The sequence below is a fragment of the Acomys minous genome (assembly GCF_964271855.1).
Source record: "Acomys minous genome assembly, chromosome: 15".
NCBI classification, from domain to species: Eukaryota; Metazoa; Chordata; class Mammalia; order Rodentia; family Muridae; genus Acomys; species Acomys minous.
In genome coordinates, this window is record NC_140497.1 from 90,366,838 (window position 1) to 90,375,268 (window position 8,431).

Consider the following 8,431-nt stretch of genomic DNA (forward strand, 5'->3'; position numbering starts at 1 on the left):
GCGTTTACACTTCGTGACAGGCAGGAATGCCAGGTTATTAAGATATGGGTCCTAATAGCGGTAAATCTCCCGGAGCCTGAAAACAAAGGAGGTTAATGTATGTTCTCTAAGATTAGCTAGTATTCAGTGGAGTGAATAGTAAGCAGCAAAGAATGCAGTTGTGAGAGCTCAGGGGCCAATTGTTTAAATCTTAAGTTAAGCCTAAATTTAAGCAATCAATCTTTGTTACAATTTAAAGTCATGGGGAAAAAATCACTTGACAGGAAGCCCAGGTACACCTGTAGAGGTTACGGGATGACTAAGGCACACCCTTCCTTCCTCTACATACAACCAACACATCCTGAAAGGACACATCTGGAGACTCAGGGCAGGCCCTGGGGACATTTAGGGTTCTGCTAGTCGCTCATCAGTCTTCACCAGGCACTTCTGAGGAAGGGATTCATGACAGAGAAATGCCAATCAAGAAAGGCGCTTTTGTCCTAGCACCTTTGCTAAGCACCCCCATCTTCACACCAAACAAAACAACATAGCTGACTTATCCTGCTGGCACAGGCAACATCAGGCCTGCCTGAAGACAGCAGCACCAAGAAACGCAGGTTTACAGGGCAGGAACAGGATTTCAGCTCAACTGACTTACCTCTTTGGGGATCTCTCTCTCTCTCTCTCTCTCTCTCTCTCTCTCTCTCTCTCTCTCTCTCTCTCCCTCTTCTACCCCTTCTTTCTCCCTCCTCACCCTCTCTCTCCTCTCTCTCTCACTTCTCTTCCTAACCCTCTTTTTTCTCATTTTCTTTCTTTCTCTTTTCTTGTTTTTTTCTCTCCTTGCCCCCCTCCTCCATGTACCTCCCTCTTACTCTCGTTTTCTCTCTCTTCTCTTATTGCATCAATCTCTCTTTCTCTCTGTCACTTTCTCTCTCTAGTCCCCCCTCTTCCCTTCCCTTCCTCTTTTCTTTCTTCCTCTTTCTCTTTGCATCTTTCACTCAGCTTGTGTAAGTTACTGAAGAAGATGGGAAAACATAAAGAGCGGTCAAGGGAGAACCAGTTCCCACTGAGCCTCGAGAAAAGAATCTGCTGTCCAAAGCTATGGCAGAGCCTGCCAGGCTTGCGTACGTGGGCGATTTTGAACTTTGCCCACAAGAAAATAACTCCTGCTTCTGGGAAGCAGGCCAATCTGAGGAAAAGATCTGAGATTCATAGACACCAATATGCATAAATATAAAAGCATATACACATGTGTGCGTACACACACATACACACACACACACACACACACACACACACACACGTAACCATACACGCATGGGTGGGGACACACTCATACACATAGTCAACTGAACGCTCAGTAGGAAAAAGATCCTTATCGAAGAAAACAGCCGTTGGAGGAGAAGCACTTTTTTTCAAGTGTGTGTGTGTATGGATGGATGGATGTGATACCTGCACAACAAGCCCCAAGCTTAGCTTAAAGGGGACATTTACAGGTATCACTTATGTCTGAGGGGAACAGTTGAGTTTGCCCCTAATAACCCACCTGTGCACGCCAGCTTCACGGTATCCAGCATTGCTGGTAGCACTGTTATTCCAAATCTTAGGAATTTTCATAGCTCAGCAGGCAGGAGAGAGCCACATGGCACACTATATGTCATCTCAGCTTGGTTTCTCTTGCTGTGATAAAGACATCAACTTTTGGAAGAAAAAAAGCTTATTTCATCTTATCCTTTTACATAATAGCCCCTCACTGAGGGAAATCAAGGCAGGAGCATAGAGTCAGGAACTAAAGCACAGTCCAGGAGAAGTGCTGCTCATTGGTTTGCTCAGTCTGCTCTCGTATACCAACCAGCACCACCTTTCCAAGTGTGGCACGACCAACAACGAGCTGGGTCCTCCCACCTCAATCATTAATCAAAAAAAAATGCCCTATAAAAATTGCTTATAGGCAATCTGATTCAGGAAGTTTCTCAATTACGGTTCCTCTTCCAGTTAACTCTAGCTCGTTTCAAGTTGAAAAATGAACCAGAACAAATGACTCCTTACCAGTTGACATACAAACATGTCAGTATTGAACTATAACCTTTCCTGTTTATGCATCTGCAAGATCTCAACATTAATGCCACAAGAGGTGTTTTTTTTTTTAATGACCAAGTCTCTTAACTGTGAGCTAATATAAAATGAAATATAAATTAGATGCTTTGCTGCCCCAAGAGGGAAGAACCATGGCAAATTCACAACTAAATCAAAGCAAAACATTACTCCAAAGGTCCAAATAGCTTGATGTCTGAGGCTCACCACCTTCCGCTCTCCGAAGGTCCTGGGCAGCTCCAGGCTCTGCCACTCATGGCTCACTGAGTTTGGTTGGAAGGCTCAAGTTGGTTCTATACCTGCAGTAGTCTTTGGTGGTCATCCATGGTACTGGTTGTTAAGTCGCAAACCCTGGGTCTAATGACTGAGGTGCCCATTTAACATATCAAGACAGACATAGCCATCAGGTTCACTCAGCATCCTTTAGACCAGGGTCTACCTGACTTGTGTACCCCGCACCCTACCCCACACTCCCAGCTTCCCCTCCCCCAGAGGCTCTTTACTATATAATCCAGATAGGTTGGTCCCCTCTCTCTCTCTCTCTCTCTCTCTCTCTCTCTCTCTCTCTCTGCATTTCTTCTCTCCTCTCTGTAAGTTCAGGCTTTCTCTCTCTGCACCACTTGCACCACCCTACCACACCCCCCATGCTCCAGCCCCCCCTCCATCCCTCACTTTTCTGTCTCCCTCCTCATGGCGACTTCACTGACCCCCTTCCCGTGAGTTTGGTGAACCCACCCCACAGCTGCCCACAATAAGCCTGCCTATATACTATAGTTTGGACTGAATTGGCTCATTTCCTCAGCCAGAGAATACCTATCAAATACCCCACATACCAATGTCTTAGGCAGGTTTCTATTACTGTGATAAAAGACCACAGCCAAAATCAGACCGCAGCCAAAATCAACGAGGCAGTATTTCATCTTAAGTTTTTGGGTAATAGACTCTCTCGCTAAGGAAAATCTAGGCAGAAACTGATATCTGGACAGCAAACTGGAAGCAGGAACTGAAGCTAATGACGTGGAGGAGGATATCACACTGGCTTACACATCCCAGGACCACCTGCCCAGAGGAGACACCAACCACAGACGGCTAAGATTTCCTACGTCAGTCATTAATCATGAAAACGTCCTACAGATGTCCCCGCAGGCAATTTGATGGCATCCTTATCCCCTTTCCTGGATAACTAGCTAGCCTCACGCTGACAAAAATACCACGACACTTGGCTAAAGTAAAGTCCCAAACTACTGTGGATGGAGATGTTGAAGAAAGAAAAGTAACGCTATTACTAGTGTCAAGCTTTGTAGTGATAGTGTGTGGGTAGTGGCTGTAACAGCGTCTAAGCCACGGCTACTTACATACGAACAATATGTACCCAAATTTTTCTTTAATGCAAAATGTAAAGTGCTTGGGTAATTGCAATTTAGAGGTAGGCAGGTTAACAAGACAGAAGGATTGCCACTAGCTACATGGTAGGTTCCACCAGGCATTTAAAAGTTTTATTTCCATAACTGTAAATTTAAACTTAAAACTTCTCACTTCATCATTTGTGTAGAGTTTGTTGGGGTTCAATTACTTAAATATATAAAAAGGCTTTAATCAAGTGAGGCAAAAAAGCTGTCACGTAAAATACAAGAAGGATCTTGATTGACCATAGAGACCACATTGGTGCACATATCTGTAAAGTTGGTAGAGGTTTTGTAGCATTACGTTGATGCTCTACTTGATGTATGTTTATGGAATCATATATCTAAATAGGGTTATTAATGTTCAACCCCTTGAGTTTCAAGATGCATTTCAATATGGAAAGTAGATGTCTGTTTTCTTTATAGTCTTTCGTCCTAGGAAATAAAAACTACAATGCTTAACATCCATAATTCATCTTATGTAAATTAACACTTTGTTAGCTAAGACCAAAGCACTGTATTTACTCTATTTATTAGATCACAGTAGAAACCAACATATTATATACAAAAGCATGTTGTTTGCAACACGAATGCATTGCCCTGTACGCTCAATTTTCTTAACCAATATATTTTATTACAACTTATTAACCAAGCGTACGTTACTTATAACCCTACTAACCAAACCAACGGGGAAAAGAGGATTAAGGACTACAATAACAAAACCATAAAGATATCAGTTCTGAGGAACAATTCTCCTGGTATAATCAGCAGGATTTCTTCTGCTGGAACCTGGAGTAACCAGAACCTAGAACCTCAGCAGGAGCCGGAGCCCCGAAGCCTTCCCTCAAGCAGTTCTCTCTAGGAGCGTCTCAAAGTACAGCGATGAACAGCCAAAACTATCTGAAGTCTCCCAAAAATCCCACCTTCAGTTTTCGGCTCATTTCTATATCTCCTCCCAGAGTCTGTTCACGGGATCTTTTCAGCTGACAGCAATCAAGCTCCAGCACAAGGTGGTTGGTCTTCTAGTGGATTAACCTCACCTGTTCTCTCATAAAACTGTTCAGATCCCACACTTGGGATCCTAAAAAAACATGTTTATCTCTCCTTCATTGCCCATATCCTTAGGGCACCCAAAATAATTGAAAAGAGTTCATTTATTAAAAGATGATTTTAAAATGTTGGTGTTCTACCACCCCTACATCAGGCCAGGCTCAGGGAGAAAGTGAGTTGGGCAGAGAAAGTTTGAAACAACCGGAAGTAAGAAAGGGCTCCTGTAAAACAATACCTTCTGGACACAGCAGGGCCAAGGCACCCAGAAATCTACAGTAGCAATGGTGTTTACAGAAGACCTGAGCAAGCTTAAGCCAGTCAACATTCCAGCATAGGTCAGAGAGGGGCCCATGAGACCTTACCGCTGGCTGAGGAGCTATGGCAGTTGGTGGCTACTCCAGGAAGGGGATTAAATGTTTTTGCGGGAACACAGGCTGTTCCTGAAGCAACCATTCTGTCTGCCTGAATCAGATCAGGCTTCTGTGGCCACCTGTCTCAGTTTCAGAGCCCTAAGCTCTGCTGACAACTGAAAGAGCAGTTAACACTTAGCTGTGGAGACGTCTTTTTCTCCTGCGTCACCAACCAGACCGGAAATCCTGTGCACTCTGCTCAGTTCCTTGCTGCTTGTCTCCCAATAAATCTCTTGTGTGAGGTTTGTTGTGCAGTGTGACTTGGCGGTATTCCTCGGCTCCGGATTGCCAGAACATCTCTCTGAGCAGAACACTTTTTTGCTGGGGAAACACGGCCCTGCCTGAGCAGAACCGTTCCACTTGCACTGAGGGAAACCTTCCCCTGCGGCAGCCAGAGAAGAGAGGTAACTCTTCTGTAAGGGAACCCTTTACTTACAGGAAGTGTTCTGCATTATGGTTATCCACAATAGCTTCGTTCATTCCTAAATTCAACTTTGGGATTGCTTCCGTTTTTCAAATGAAGATGCTGTGGGCATCCATATGTAAGTATCCACAGCAGAGTGTCTCATTATTGTGCAGCAGATCCTTGATGGGCGTGCGTGGTGTGTGTGTGTGTGTGTGTGTGTGTGTGTGTGTGTGTGTGTGTGCGCGCGCGCGCGCGCTAGTGTACATGGACAATATACACATGCACACAGACGTGTTGATTCTCAGGAGCTGTTCACCGTGTTTTGAGACAAGGTCTCTCACTGGGACCTGGGAAACTCTATCCTACTGCCAGACCTTGGGGGATTTCTTGACTCCATCTCCCCACGTTTTGGCAGATTCCTCAGAGTGAAATGGCTGCATCATATAGCTTATGAATGTTTAATGATGCTAAGTGAGGAATCTATCACACTTTTCCAAAGCAGTTTGCCATCTAACACTTTTGCCAGAAGTATATTAAAGATGTAATTCTTCCCAAATACTTGCACGGTCAACTATTTTATTAGTTTTAGCCAAGCTGGCTTAGCAGCAGCTGAACTGTCTGTTTAATGTGTTCAGTGGTCTAGCTGTTGCTTTCAATGGTGTGTCTATGCAGTTCTGGGTGATGTGCAGGGTGACATGTGTGGTCTTCACCCTGGGATTCCTTCTTCTCCTGGTCTCGATCCTGCCCCTCAGTCGCCAGCTGACTCCGGAAGGCTGAAAGCCTGTGTGATGCTGGGATCGAACAACTCTCGCTTTCTCCTAGAATTCTGTGCACACCATATTAACAGACTAACAGACTAAGTCATAAGCCAATGGTTCTTAATGTTCCTAATGCTGTGACCCTCATGTTTTGCTGACCCCAAGCATAAACTGTTTTGTTGCTACCTCATAACTGTAATTTTGCTACTGTTATGAACCATAAGGCAAATATCTGATATGCAGGATATCTGATCTATGATCCTCAGAAGGGGTTTCAACCCACGGCTTGAGAACCCTTGTAAACACAGATGATCATGGGCCAGACCTCCACTCCAAGGGTGGGATCCTCATAAGATTTCATTTGCTTTTGGTTTTTGTCATTTACTTTCTAATAAGTAATCATGATAACAATTACTTTTATTCAATTATGAAAGCCCCCCCCCAAGCTGTTAGCCATTAATAGTTAGCGTCCTGCCTCCCCCACCCCTCTCTCTCAAGTTCATTGAATTAAATTTTTCCTAGAGTGGGTTTACTTTTCTTGCCAACCATTACATATTTAATCTACTATTTAATGGCTTAATTTTGTACTGCTGTATTAAAATTACTCATCTGGAAGTCAGTAATGGTGATTCCTCAGTAAGTTGAAAAGCACTGTGAGATGCTTCTAGAATTCCATGCTGCTCGGCCACTTCCTAAGTCTATCAACCCCTGACTTCCAGCTTCAGTATCCAAGTTTAATCCTTTATTTTTTTTTTTTACTTATAAATAAAAAATATTTAGGTAATATTTTTTTTAAAAGATGGAGCTGCTAATCATATAAGGTTTGAAGTTTTGGATTGGGACATTTGTATTTAGTGGGTGTTGGTAAGGGATAGGCATCTCTCTGTCTATTGAAATAATTCTTATAAAGCTTTCCAATGTACACAGATAGCTAAACTGCAAAGATGAAACTCGAGGTTTCTATGTATTTCCTCAAATACCTCTCAGTTGTCTTCTCATCAGTTTCCTGATGTAGTTTTTAAAATTCTTTTAAGGAGAGAGAAGGGAATAGATAGACAGTGGATACATAGACAGACAGACAGACAGACAGACAGACAGACAGATACAGAGACATAGACAGACACAGATGGAGCTCATACAAGGGGAAGTCTATCCAAGAGAATATAACAGGGCATTTTTCAGGATCTGGCTTTCCCTTTTGGAAAAGAAACACTTGCACCAATTAGATCTTGGAATTTACAGTGGTTTTTAAAAATTAATTAATTAGTTAATTAATTTTTTGTATGGCAGAGTGGTCAAGTTGGCTCAAAGGGAAACTGTAGCCAAATTTATAGTGAATGTGTCACCAAAGGGTTTCAGGTCTATCAAAAGCCAGGGCTGAAGTTGAGCCACAAGTGGCTTAAGACAGCCGTTGCCTTCTGACCCCGAAACATTCCAGAAACTGGTAGTACGGGCACACTCCTGTGGCTTCCCATACGATCTTTAGTGACTCTCTGATAATTTATCAATATGCAGTTGAATGCAGGCATGTTGGTGTGAGCCTGTAATCTCAGCACTTTGAAGGCTGAAGGCAGAACGATGGCAGGTTGGAGGCTAGCCCAGGTTATGTCATAAGGTCCAGGCCAGCCTGGACTAGGCAGACAGACCCTGTGTAAAATGAAAGAGCTCCGCAGGTAAAGGTGTTCGCTGCTAGCCTGAGAGTCTGGGTCTGAAGGGGAGACCCGCCAGGCTGCCCTCTGACCTCTTTGCCTGGGCCTTGGCTAGCGTTAGAATGTTCACAATAAATAAGGTTCAATAAGTTAGAAAGGGGGAGGGAAGGAAGACTAAGGAAAAGCAAACAGACTGCAGAGTGACAGTCTTGACCTGGTTTAATCTCCAATAAAAATTCCTAAAGTGCTCCCGACTTAGCATGTGCTTATCACTTACTGACTAACCGGACAGGATGTGTACTGTGGGATGTTCAAGGCTCAGAATTAGACATGCAAAAATGTTCAGGGAACATGGAGTTACAGAGGAAAATCCTACATACGGGGACCGAAAAGAAGGGGAGAATGGGCTTGCTTGGAGCCACCACAGAGGAAAGAGAGTTGGAAGGAGGGGTGGGAGTTTGTCCACGCAGAGGCAGAGAGCATACCGACTACATTCGTAGGAGGCTACGGTGGCCTCAAGAGCGGGACAGCAGAGAAAGTTCTGGGGCCCCAGCCTCTGGGACCACCTACAGTAGAGTAAGGAAAGCAGAGTCATGTTGCAACCTTAGATTCATTGCTCCTGCCATTTTTGAGATGGATGATCCTAGAATTAGGAAAAGTTTTCTAAAAGGTATAAAACCCC